General features: G+C 38.1%; 1 pseudogene; it reads right to left on the minus strand.

Moving 5' to 3' along the window:
• Window positions 1-536: 536 nt before the first annotated feature.
• LOC109253290 (hsc70-interacting protein-like) lies at window positions 537-1,977 on the minus strand (annotated as a pseudogene).
• Window positions 1,978-13,397: the final 11,420 nt, after the last annotated feature.

The following is a 13,397-nucleotide window of genomic DNA, read 5'->3' on the forward strand; positions in this document are numbered from 1 at the left end:
AACACATTCTTCCTTACAGGCTTCAGGTGGCAACAACCCTATTGATATCTTGAACTGAACTTCCAGCCACCAGACTTTGAGACCACAAATTTCTGTTGTTTAAGCCACTCAATTTGTGGTATTTCATTATAGGAGTCTCAGGAAACTAATACAGTAACCTCTTATGTTGCATAATTTAAAAACAAATCTTTATAAATGATTATCAAAGATGTGCTATATCCATCAGCATAAACGCATCCTGGGGTAATGTAGGTGTATGTTCTCACTTGTCAATGCTTGAGAGTCTTCCTTTCAATCCAAAAATTTTCTACTCTTATCTCACTCAAATGTTTTCATAGTCATACTGTTGGCATGCAGATACACAAGTTTCTTTTATGATCTTGGGGACAATATTTGGTAGAATAAATTGATCGTTTTGTGTGAAATCTTTTAGAGTCACCATCATCTCTGCCTTTCTCTCTCCTTTCTTTAAGGGATTAACACACCCTTGTAATATGTTTTTAAAGATTTTTAAGGTTTAAAAAGTGTTTAAAGTTTATAATTTCTAATAGGAAAACATCATCTGAATGAAAACCCTAAGAGCAAACCACAGTAAAATGTCTCAGTTGCATGTGGGGCAGAGGGGTAGGGATTATCTTCACAGCACCCCAGCTTTCTCCATGAGGTCAGAGGTACAATGGTTTGTATTATTGTGACTTCCAATAGGTGATCGAAGTTGCTTTTCCTTCAGCAAGGGCTTTATTTGTCAGAAGGGCATTATGCCTGACCTCCAAATTTGGCTGACAATTTACTGATGAGATTCATAACCTTTGGGTTACTCTGATATTTTGACATATTTGCTGGGTTCTGGGCCACATCCTGGAAGGCCACCATAACTTCTGGATCCTGCATGGCTGTGAGAACCTCTGGGTCACTAAGAATTTCATTGAACCCAGGCATTCCTGCCATTCCAGGCATTCCCCCCACCATTCCAGGCATGCCTCCGGGAAAATTACCAGGCATTCCCCCAGGAAAGCCACCTGGAAAAGAGCCATACTGAGCTCCTGATTGTCTCTGGCTCCTTCCTCCCTCTGGGCTCTCTCATGTTCTTCCTGAGCCTTCTCAACCCTTTCTATTCTTTCTTGATCTCTCGCTCTTCATGTTTTCGCTTATACTTTCTCCGATGTTCAGCAATTTTCTGGGCCCTCGGTTGAACTTCTTTCAACATTGCACTAGCATCTTCATCATAATCCAGTTTACAAGCAATGTCAAGATCATGTGCTGCTTCTTCCCTATGGCCCAGAAGTCAGTGTGCTTTCCCTCGCCACTTGTAAGGCTGAACTGAATCAGGATTTATTTCAATAGCTCTGTCACAGCCTCGGATGGCAGCATTTAGCTTCTGTAATTTGATGAAGACACTGGCTTTCTTGGCATACAGAATGGCCAAGCGAGGACTCAGCTTGATGGCATCCGTGAACAAGTCAATGGCTTTTTGTAGTTCACCATCATTTAGGGCATCAATGGCAGCCACTTTTTTTTTTTTTTTTTTTTTTTTTTTTTTTTTTTATCATTTGCCTGATCCATCATTTCCTCGGTTATCTCTACATTTCCATCTCCCATTTCTTGAGGGGCATCAGTATCTGGTTCAATCACACCTTCATTGTCAATTTCTAGATCACTTACCTCATTTGATGGTTCGTCTATCTTTATGTTTTCCTCCGTCTTCTTACTGTCTGTTTTTTCTTCCTTGATATCGTCTTCTGATTTAGTTTTATGAGTAGCAGGTGGTATTTTACCGCCCCCCCCCCCCCCCCCCCCCCCCATGCTCTCCACCCACTCCCGTAGGAAGCGCATTTCCTCGGTGTGCAGAACGCTCGGATCCCGCTTACACATTTTCACGAAGGCCCGAAGCTGGCTAGCTTTGCGGGGGTCCATGGTCCAGAGGCGGCGGCTGGCGGTGGACGCACCTAAGGTTGTGGCCCGGTTCCAGGTGCAGGTACTAGCTCAGTGTGACCGGGTGGAAGAGGCTCTGCTTTTTTCTTACGAGATGTTTGGGTAGGACTCAGACGCTCTCATAATTTTGTAGAGGACAATTGTGGAAGGTGAATTGTTGAGGCCAAGGAAGAAAGACTAGCAATTTTGACGTGTCTAGTTCTATTTTTAGTTTTTTTCTTTCTTACAAGGATTTCACTGGTCAAATCAGACTTTTTCCTTTAGAAATTATTTTGCAGAATGGATTGCTATCACTTTAACTCACTCTCCTTTGGGCCAAATCAGATTTGCTGAGCAAGATAATACAGTTATTTGTGCGTGCAGTAGTAAGGAAAAGAAGAATGAATGGCTTGTAACAGATGCTGTGTTACAAATGTCAGAGCTTTCAATGAGCCCACGACTCTAAAAGGTCATACCATTTTATAGTTATACATTTTAAGCTCAGTAATAAATACAGGGTATGTGCTATACTTCCTACTTTAAATGGATTGGTTTCCCAATTTTCTGTGTCAAACGATGGCTTTACCATCTGCTGCTGTTTTACTGCATTCCTTCAAACCCAAGCCTTTCCTCTTTCCTAATGTGCTTGTTAACTTGCAGGAGGTGCCATCATCAAGACCTCACACTGTGGAGCTTTATAATATTTGTCCAACAGTGATATGACTGATTGATTTGGAACAGCCCTCAATGCCAGAAATACACTGGGAGAAGAATTATATGAATTCTAAGATCATTGTTAAGATTCTGGTCAGCATGACTTGGTAAGCAGATCATGCTGTAGTCCTTTTCTGCATATCAATTTGTTCAAAACAAAGTTCTTTTATTCAAAATTTCTATATCCTTACTTATTTTTGTGTACTTTATTTGTCATGAATTGAGAGAGGAATGTTATAATTTCCTACTGTGATTATAGATTTATTTTTGCATTTCTATCAGATTTTATATATTTTAAGACTCTACCTAATTTCATGATGTATCTTGACTATGTGCTACATCATATGAAGCATCCTAAATACACTGCTCACTTGATATTTTGACCTTTAATTATAATATGTCTGATTACTATTACTTTTTACTTTTGTTTTTAAATGTTTTAATTAATTTTTTAATTGAGGTATAATTGATATATTAGTTTTTGGGTACACTTTTTTTTTTTTTGCCTTTGGAATCTTTTATTCAGATCTATTTTCACAATTACACAGCTGCAAGATTGCACTTGTTTTTCTTTTTTTTTTTTTTAAATAAAATCCATTCTTATCCATAAAAATTTCCTGGCTTCCCCTTGCCAATGGTGGAGCCAGCTTAAGCTGGGAGGGAGGTGACGTTTGTGTTCAGAGCATCTGGCCGCCTTTCTTTTCCCTTTGGGTAGTTATCCTTTCTGGTTCTAGGATATTTATGAATCCATAATCTCTTTTTAGAATTACACTTTAATTTTTAAAAGCATTTAACATCTATGTATTTTTATTCGGAGTCATTTGGTTTGGCGTGTGTCTGGGACAGACAGCTTATAGCTGGATTTAATAATGCAATATGACTTTCTACTTTTGATGTTTATTTATTTTTGAGAGAGAGACAGAGTGTGAGCAGGGGAGGGGCAGAGAGAGAGAGGGAGACAATGAATCCAAAGCAAGCTCCAGACTCTGAGCTATCAGCACAGAGCCCTGTACAGGACTTGAAACCACAAACCACAAGATCATGACCTGAGCCAGAGGTGGACAGTTAACCAACTGAGCCACCCAGGTGCCCTGACTTTCCACTTTTAATAGAGTAATTTACCTAGTTTGCCATGTATTGTCATTGTTGATATGTTTGGGATCATTCTTGCCATGTTACCTTGTAATGTATGTTTTATATAGTCCAAATTATTTATTTTTTTTAATCTTCCCAATTTTCAGCTCTTGTTTTGATCAAGATATTTGTGTTCTGTTTTTCTCCTCTTATGGTTAGGAAATTCTATTCTATTCCTCTGGACTCTAGAGGTTAATTTTTACTTTTTTTTTTTTTTACTTTTTTTTTTTTTTAACGTTTATTTATTTTTGAGACAGAGAGAGACAGAGCATGAACAGGGGAGGAGCAGAGAGAGAGGGAGACACAGAATCTGAAACAGGCTCCAGGCTCTGAGCTGTCAGCACAGAGCCCAACGCGGGGCTCGATCTCACGGACCGTGAGATCATGACCTGAGCCGAAGTCAGATGCTTAACCGACCAAGCCACCCAGGCGCCCTTAATTTTTACTTTTTAAAGCATACACTTAAACATACATTTTTTTTATCAGCATATAAAATAAACCAGCAAATATATCCTTTCTGAAGAAAGCAGGGAATACTCTTTGTTTTATCTACCTCCTTCTCCTGGTATCTCCCTCCCATGCTGAGATCATCTGAGATAATAGTTTCAGGCCATTTATTATTTAACATTAAAATTTATTTAGTTAATATTTTATTGATTTCATTGCTGATCTATTTTTTTTTTGCCATTTCTTAGATTCTTTTTGTTTTTCTGACATTCACATATTGTCCCCCAACCCCAGCTTTACTGAGGTATAATTGATAAATAAAAGTTATGTATATTTATTTATTTAATAGTTTAAACTTTTTATTTCAAATAGTTTTAAGTTTACAGAAGATTTCCAAAGAAAACACAAAGATGTCTTGTATTCCCATCACACTGGTTCCTCTAATGTTCCCTTCATACATAACCCTGGTCCATTTATCAACAATCCACTTATAACATTGTTACAGTAAAATATATATATTTAAAGTGTACAATGTGTTGTTTTGCTATACCACATATGTTTATGGAGGGCTTATAGGAGATAACATTTCTTTATCCTTGATAATCTGAAAATAAATTTAACTTTGCCTTCATATTTGAATAATATTTTGCCTGAAGAAAATTTCAGTTTCAAAATAATTTTCACTTAGAACTTTGAAGATATTTATCTAGTATCCTGTTGAATCTAGAGTTGATATGACATGTGATACCAGCCCGATTCTTTTTTTCAGTGAATAATCCCCCTGCCCCATCTTTCCTTTTACCTTTTTGACTTTATCCTTAAATTATACATAAATGTGGTTTAAACTTATATAAAAATGTATCCAGGTGTGAGACCTTTTTCATTCATCCTCTTTGGTCCTTCAGTTTTAAGGTCAGGATTTTTTTTTCAGCTATAAGAGTGTGTCTTCCATTATTTTCTTGATTTTTTTTTCTTGGTTCCTTTCTTTCTGGTCATTTCTTTTTTTTTTTTTTTTTTTAAATTTTTTTTTATTTTTGGGACAGAGAGAGACAGAGCATGAATGGGGGAGGGGCAGAGAGAGAGGGAGACACAGGATCGGAAACAGGCTCCAGGCTCCAAGCCATCAGCCCAGAGCCTGACGCTGGGCTCGAACTCACGGACCGCGAGATCGTGACCTGGCTGAAGTCGGACGCTTAACCGACTGCGCCACCCAGGCGCCCCTCTTTCTGGTCATTTCTTATGGAACTTTGGTACATGAAGGCTGGATCTTCTGGAGTTTTCCTCCATGTAGTTTACAATTTTTATATCATTTATTTGTAAATAATTTCAAACTTATAGGAACATTGTAAGAACAGTACAAGGAACTGCTGCATATCCTCCAACCAGATTTAGAAACTGTTAACCTCTCACCACATTTACTTTACCATTCTCTCTCTCTTTATATGTGTATGATTTTTGGTGGGGAACATTTGAGACTAAGTTAGAGTTGGTTCTGTATTACCCCTAAACACTTTAGAGTGAGTTTCCTAAGAGCAAGGATATTCTCTTTTATAATCATATTACAATGAATTAAAATAAGGGTTTTAACATTGATATACTAGTATTATCTAATTAAAAATTTTTATACATTTCATCTTTTTGTTCCTTTTGTGATATTTTGGAATCATTAATTTTTAGTTGTGTTGATTCATTTTTTCCCAGCCCGTCTATTTTTTGTTTGTTTGTTTCTTTTGTTTTTGTTGAAGTATAGTTGACACACAGTGTAACATTCGTTTCAGGTATACAACACAGTGATTTAACAACTCTATACATTATGCTATGCTCACCACAATTATAGCTACTGTCTTCAGCTCATCTATTGAGTTTTTATTTTGACAATCATTATTTTTCATTTGCAAGATCTGTAATTGGTTCTGTTTCATAGCCTGATCTTGTTTCATGGATAGTGTGTCTTTTCTTATTTCATTAAAATTATTAATTAAATTTCTTTTAAATTTACTTTATGTTCCCTCTAATATTTATTCTTACTGAGTTCATGTGCTCATATTTCTTCTGTTCTTCAGTGCTTCTCTTTTATTGTGTTGTTAATATTTTGAGGATTCTTGGTTGTGTGCTCATCTTTTTGTATTTAAGAGTCCTTGTGGACACCCAGTAAATGCTGCTTCTGTTTATCACAGCTTGCTTCATTTATTGTGGGGAAGGGTGAGCCAGTGGCCATTATTCTGACTGTAATATTCGGTTTCTCATTGATGTTACCAGCCACCAGTTACCTTGACTTTGCTTGGCAAGATTTGCATTCATATTAACTATTCTTGCCAGAGACAGATGATTTTGCTGTGTGTTGCATGGTGAAATAGTGGAAGGGGAGTTTGTGTCAGTTATCTATGGTTGTAGCAACACCAGAAACCTTTCTAAAATGTAGCAACTTGATATAATTGCACAGTTACTTAGTTGACAATTTTGTGGGTGGGCTAGGTAGCTCAACTGGGCTGGCTCTGTTTTTTTCTCTGCTGTTCTCGTTTGTGCATCTGTGGCCAGCAGATAGTTCTGTGATTCTGGTGTTCTGCTGTCAGTTGGTGGGTTGGTCGGAGGCTGGCTGGTCTCAGATGGTCTCACTTACATGTCTGGCAGTTGGTTGAACTCCTTGGTTCTCCTCCATGAAGCCACTTTTTATTTCTTTAGCAAGCCATGCTGAAGAAATATGGTTTTCTCAGTTCTAAGTACAATAAGAGAAAAAGACTTTCAAGCCTGGTCTCCATCATATTTGCTAATGTTCCATTGGCCAAAGCAAGTCAGATGGCCAGCCCAGATTCAAGGAGTGAAATAGAGTTCACTTCTTTATGGAAGGAATTTGAATATCACATTGCAGGGGTGTGAATGCAGAGAAAGGAAAGATTTGTGACTGTGATAGAGCAACCTGCCCCAGAGTTGCTGACCTATGCGGCTACACTAAATGTGGTTCTTCTAACAGTAACTCGAGTAGTTTCCCAGGCTGTCATCTGCCATCAGTGCTTGCCATTACAGAGTTTGGAGTACACTTGGCATCTTTTCATCTTGTTTCAGCTTCTGGTTGTGTGTGTGTGTGCGTGTGCGTGTGTGTGTGTGTGTGTGTGTGTGTGTGTGTGTGTGTGTGTTGGGACCATGCTTTTCTCTTTTCTTCATACTTCCAACTCCACCTGCTTTCTGTCTTTTAGGGCTTCACTGTTATTTCTAATATACTGAGGGTACTTGTTCTTATTCTCTAGACCTCATATGGACTTTTAAAGTTTTTATATTTAATTTATTTTTTAAATTTACATCCAAGTTAGTATATAGTGCAACAATGATTTCAGGAGTAGATTCCTTAATGCCCCTTACTCATTTAGCCCATTCCTCCTCCCATAACCCCCAGTGGGCCTTTTAATTTTTTAAAATAAAATATTTAAAAGACCTAGGTGTATTTTAGGCAGGAATAGCACTTGGTCATATTCTTGGTTTGATTTCTTATTTGTATTACTTTTATTAACAGATTAATAAATTCAAAGTATGGAACTGAGTGCTTTTACTGATATATCACCTATTTCTACTGTCTTCTCTGAGATGACCACTTAAAGGGGTTGCCTAAGATGACTGTATTGCACCATGAAAATTTTGTCTTAATTAAAAAATTTTATCTGAATCAGTAGAGTTTTCTTTGGAAGAATAAAAGAACAAAAATTGGCCACTTTGAAAATTACCATATTGGGGCACCTGGGTGGCTCAGTTGGTTAAGCGTCCGACTTCAGCTTAGGTCATGATCTCATGGTTTGTGAGTTTGAGCCCTGTGTTGGGCTTTATGCTGACAGCTCAGAGCCTGAAGCCTGCTTTGGATTCTGTCTCTCTCTCTCTCTCTCTCTCTGTCCCTCCCCCACTCATGTTCACTTGCTCTCTCTCTCTCTCAAAAATAAACATTAAAAAAAATTTAAAAATGTCATATTGTGTGGAGTTGAAGAATAATTTGAAAATAATCAGCATTGAAAACCTTTTACATGTAGCTGTTTTTACCCTCGCTACCTAAAGTAAGTATTTTATAGAGGAAACATTTATTATTTTTATTTTTTATTCGTCATGTTAGCTATTGTAGTCTCCTCAGTTCTTAGGCTTAATATTAAAAGTCTCTCTCTTGAACATAGAGCCCTTTCAACATAAAATTGCTCTTTGAGAGTCAGCAAGGATTGAATTTGCCTGGAAAACTGCTATCCTATTGAAGGCTAATGACAAAAAAGTTCAGCTTGTTTATTCACTTCACTGCATTCAAAAAATGGTGCTGTCACATAAATATGTTGGTTATTGAAACTATTTCCCACAGCGTGCACTTTTCCTGAAGAGTGCATGCTGGTCATTTTATTAGTTTCACTTGGTTTCTTAAACCCAGGAGAATGAGTGAATGAATGGATAAGAACAACAGTAGAGAAGTGTCTGAATCTTGAATTCTTCCCCTTTCATCGATACTTAAATATCCTCATCTGCTCATCTCTAAAGAACCTCCTATATCCACCTCACTCTTCCAGCAGTTCTCTGTCCACAATTATGCTTCTGGACACAACTACACTCTGTCCATTTTCTCACCTCCCATCCTCTGCAATTAGACTTCTTCATCAGAATTCTGTTAAGATTGCTGAGGTCACTCATCACCTCTTTGTGACTAAACTCAGTGGGAAAATTTCCATCTTCATTTATTCACCAAACATTTGTAGAGCTCCTATTGTGTTGTGAGCACTGTTCTAGGTGCTGGGATACAGTGTTGAGCAAGACAGATAAAATTCCTGGTGTCATGGAGCTCATGAATAAGAATATCAAGTACTGGTATGTGTTACAATGAAAATAAAATGAAAGGAGGTGGGGAGAGACATAGGAGAGAGAGAATGCTTGGATACTTGAATGATGAAAAGAGCCAGCTTAGCTTCATCTAAACCTAGAAGCAGTGAAAGGAGCCATTGTAGCTACTGCTGTGGTATCTCGTATGAAGGCCATATGGAAGCTTGCCTGGAGACAGACTGTAGTGTTAGGAGATGAGGAGACAGGGCTGGTGATGTGGCTAGATTCTCCTTGAATGACATATCCAAGGCCTAGGAGATGGTGAGGCAGAATAAATTTGGAAAGGTACATAAACAGCCCAATTGGGTAGCCATCATAATAGTAACTTATTATGGGTCTAATGCAGCAAAACAACTTGTCTTTTTATTCAATTATACACATTCAATTTTTATTCAATTATAGATATATCATTATAGTGTATTTAATATGTATATATTAGCCTTATCAATAGTGTATGAGCTATATTTGATCTGTGGTTTTCACCATCACACCAATAATGCCCTTTACTGGGGGGTTTGAAAGTCTTTGCCATAAAATTTCTAAGGGATTGTGACTGTTTATCAGACATTTAGTTTGTCATGGTGTTAGATTGACCAGGCAATTGCTCATGTTGGAATTTGTAGGTTATGATTTGATAAATTAGTTGACTGCTGCTACAGAGGGAGCCATTTGTGTTTGCCTTTTCTTTGATAATTCACTGGAAAACTGTGAATAATAATATTGCATATAAAAGAGACAAGGATGGATAAAGGTGTAAGAGAATAAATTTTCTCTGTAAGTAGCAAACAGCCATGAATCTCTTATTAAATTTTCCAGGCAGGGAGCCTGTCACTCTAAGCATGAGTTCTTATTGTAAGGAAAATTTAGACCAGTTATGGACTTATTGTTCTAAAGCACTCAAACAGAGTTGAAATGTTTTATAGCCTAGTCATATTTTTGGGGGGAGGGGATCAAGGGTAAAATAAAAAGCCATTAGTGAAATTTCTAAGCATAATAGTTCTTAGCTATAAGCAAGAAACCGAATTTGGTTGATTTGTGAAGAAAATTATTTATTCAACGGACACTGAGCTAGAGAACCAGCCTTGGGACTATTCAGATAGGAACAACATTCCAAATCATGCCGTGGAACCAGCTCAGTGGAGACATTGCTGTCATTGCTGCTAAGAACTACAGCCTGCACTGTTGACATCCCTAGCAATGGAGTCTGGAAGCTGCCATCAGCTCTGCTATCCCTGCTACCTAAAGAACTTGATTTTTGTGACAGCCACCTCTATTACCATAGATAATTTATTCCTTCTGTGTCTCACCTGACAAAGAGAACGATGCTGCTTTGGTCAGCAAGGGCCTATTATGGGATTTGGTGGGTTTGGGGTACTTATGACATCCAAATTCATCCATTTTCCTCCATTCCAAATCTCAGTTTTGTTCTATCCTGATCAATGCTTTTACTTACACATAAGTGATCTCAGTGGGCTGACATTATAATTTTAGAAAGCTACAGGATCAAAGTTCGAGTTTGATTTTCAGTTTTCTCAGCCCTGCGGCTGAAAGCGATAAGACATTCTTTTAGCCGTCAGAGAAACTTGGGATTTCACTTCATGCCTCTAGCCATGAATTTGCGATTTCAGCTTGTCATTCTTCCCCTTTAAGCACTGTAGCACTGTTAGAAACAATGTCCATGCCCCACAGTTCTTGAATGCCTCATGCTTGTCATATACTCCTGTGGCTGGGCTATATGGTCCTCATTAACCCTGTCTTCAATGAAGACTTATTTGAGGGGATGATTTGATAATTTGTGCCATGGGCTTCCATTCCCATCTCTTCATACTGACTGGATTTTCATTGTTATTATTTCCTTTTTAAAAATGCTTATTTATTTTGAAGGAGCAAGAGAGAACATATGTGTGACTGGAGGAGGGACAGAGAGGGAGACAGAGAATTCCCAAGCAGTCTCCATGCTGTCAGTGCAGAGCCCAACATGGGGCATGATCTAAGGAACCGTGAGATCATGACCTGAGCCAATATAAAAAGTTGGATGCTTAAGTGACTGAGCCATCCAGGCACCCCCATTTTTTACTAACTAGGCCAGATATCCCATTCCCATTTTTTTTTCTGAGGGACCATTGCCTACAACTGCAACTGGAAGCAATTTATGTCACTTAGTGTTCCCTTAAATCAACTCTATACATTGTAAGCATAAAACAAATTAATTATTAGGACATTCAGCTGTACAGAATCTTCAGGGCTGCAGAGCTAGGAACAATACTCCAGATCATGCCCCATAAGGACACCATTATTACTGCTGCTGAGACTGGGTACTGTAGTGTGCAAAGCTGATAGCAATAATAATGGACCTAGAATTAGGGTCACTAGAACTGCTGCCATTGCTACCCTAGGGATATTATCATGCTCCATCTCTTGTCATTGCCAGACTGAATTGCTCACATTCTCCTCGTCTTTGCATTGCTGGTTCACAATTCAGAATTTACAGTGGATGCATCTGACTGGTAGAACTTAGGTCATGGGCTCATGTTTCAATTGTGAAGGCCACTAAGAAGGTGACTATCTGGCATTTTTTCCCCCCTATAGTTTGTGACAGGCTCTACCACCTACCAGTACTCATAAGTTGCAAGACCCCTAAAATATAGGGAGTAATTTTGCTAAATACTATAATAAATTGGCTCTTTCAACACCCATTCTAATCCTCTTCTAGATAGTCTTTCTAGAAAGTGATGGCTTCCTAGTCTCTGTTGCCATTGTAGAGTACATATACAAGACTTGGATATAAATCCAACTCATATGGCTGTGTGAGTGGAAATTGGACCTTCTGCAAGCATGGTTGTGAAGGTGTTTTGTTTTAGAATGGCTCTGGGGGACTTCTGGCATTCAGAACCAAGTGTGCTAACTTGTGATTGGGGTTGTTAATGAAATTTCTTAGAACAGACCCACAGTGGAGCTATGCCTTTTCTCTCACTGTGTTGTCCTTGGCTCACTAACTCTGCCTGTGAGCCCCCAGGTCTTATTCTTTGTCTGTCTCAGGGATTCTATGAGCTGGCTAATAATTCTCCTTACATCCTTTTCTGCTAAAACTAGCTTGATTCAGTGCTATGATTTGCAAGTTAAAACCCTGAGTAGTAGAAAGTTTAAGGTGACAGGTGGCCCTAAAGAATGATAAATAACCCCTATGTTAAAATATACATGTAGAGATTGGAGGTGTTGATCTTCACTCACTTTTTTTAAGTTATTATTATAATTTTTAAAAAATGTTTATTCACTATTTATAGGAAAACTGACTAGGGTACCTGGATGGCTCAGTCAGTTGAGCATCTGACTTTCGCTTAGTCATGGTCTCACAGTTCATGGGTTCAAGCCCCATGTTGAGTTCTGTACCAACAGCTTGGAGTCTGGAGCTTACTTCGGACTCTGTGTCTCCCTCTCTTTCTGCCCCTCCCTACTCATGTTCTGTCTCTCAAAAATAAATAATCATTAAAATTTTTAAAAAAAAGTTATTAGTATACTTGGATGTGTATGGTTGGTGATTTTGAAAGCAATGTGTTCTGTTAGATTAAATCCATTTGTGAATTTCATGTCTCAATCCATAGAGATTGGAGTATATATCAGAAGCACTGTAGATGCTGTGTCATTGTGATAATACTAATACATAACATTTGTTGAGTGCTCACCAGGTAATGCTACATGGATTATTTTTGTAGTCTATAGAATAAACTTTTGAAATATTTGCTGTTGCCATCCATATTCTACAGATGAGGAAGTTGAAGTTAGAATAGTTAAAATACTTTCCTAAGGTCACTCAGCTAGGTAGGCAGGAGTGGGATTTGGACCTATAGCTGTCTGATGTGGATTCCTCATTTATGCCATTAAGTAAACACTGCCTCTTATTATGAATTTAGATTTACCTGCACTGCTCAGAATTGCATAGAATTTGATGAGGAAGTTAAGATGGAAGATGCATATTTAACAAAGAATGCCAGAGAAACAACATGAGTGCTCCGTAGGGGAGTTATGGGCTCGAAGCTAATGAGTCTCCTGGATGGATCTCTTCTGTATAGGAATTAGGAAAATTTTCCTTAGGCAGGTGAATTATGCTCATTATGCTTGAAAGCCTTGATACCCCAAGTATGGTCCATGGACCAGCCGCATTGGCATCACTTGGGAGCTTGTTAGAAATGACTTTGTTTATGGAAGAATGAAATAGGAATAGCAAATGAAGGAAGTTGAGAGGCTTCTGTGTGTTATTGTATAGGAGAAGTTTTTATGTCTTAATGGAGATATTTGTATGTCTAGGAAAGAGTGCAATATAGACTTGATGTACAGTTAAGGTTTTTTGTTTTTTT

The sequence above is a fragment of the Panthera pardus genome, unplaced genomic scaffold (assembly GCF_024362965.1).
Source record: "Panthera pardus isolate Hobbes unplaced genomic scaffold, ASM2436296v1 HiC_scaffold_24, whole genome shotgun sequence".
Taxonomy (NCBI): domain Eukaryota; kingdom Metazoa; phylum Chordata; class Mammalia; order Carnivora; family Felidae; genus Panthera; species Panthera pardus.